Genomic DNA, 919 nt, shown 5'->3' with positions numbered 1-919 from the left:
GCGAGCTGATTGGCAGGGTGCATACAGATCCAGCAGTGGTGCCAACAGCAGTGGGTGAGGCCGGATTTCGCTGATTTCAGGATGGGTTTTCAGAGATGGGATTTCACTTTGTGGGATTGGATGTAGATCTAGTGCAGATGGTGGGTTTATAATCATCGATGGCGCCAAAGTCCAAAGGAGGAGACAAAAACCGGTGGTGGGTTTCGTCGCAAAAGACAGCAAGAGAGAGCAGGGTGCTGGAAACAATGGTGGCTCAGGGCACTGGCCGTGATATACGATAGATCAGGTGGCAACAACAGTTGGATCTAGTAACGGTCGTGGGATGATGCATAGTGACGGCAGTGATAAATCGGCTCCAGGAACGGTACCACTCTGATACCATGTTAAACTACAAGAGACTATATTGTGCAAACTGTAACTAGTTTATTTCACTGAGAAATAACAAAAACATAAAGAGGCGGCGAGAGATCGGCAGAGATCTTAATAGATATACATGAATCCATCTAAATGGCTATCTATAGTATCTTATACTCATAACAGATTCCACCAATCTAAACAGGTCCTTAAATCCTAAACCTAGTCCTACAACCATCCAACAGTTCTAATGCACCATAAAAGCAGTGTGTAACCAACAATCATTGCAACATTCTAGATATCCGCTAAGACAATAAAGCCCAACATCATAATGGAACAAGGCAGAAAAAGGTCTCGTCTCATATAACAAATTGCAGAGGAAGCTTGCTCCATAACTGGTCCATCACCTAAGCTGTGGACCCTTCACATTCCATGCTTTTTTACACATTAAAAAGCTAAAAATTGCATTTTAAAGATAAAAAGTCGGGGACCATTACAGCTGGGAAGAGTCGGGCCACAGCTTACATGGGCCAGTCACAGTTCTCATGTAATTCCAAAGGCCATC

This window comes from Magnolia sinica, chromosome 6 (genome assembly GCF_029962835.1).
Source record: "Magnolia sinica isolate HGM2019 chromosome 6, MsV1, whole genome shotgun sequence".
NCBI lineage: Eukaryota > Viridiplantae > Streptophyta > Magnoliopsida > Magnoliales > Magnoliaceae > Magnolia > Magnolia sinica.
This window is presented reverse-complemented; position numbering follows the sequence as displayed.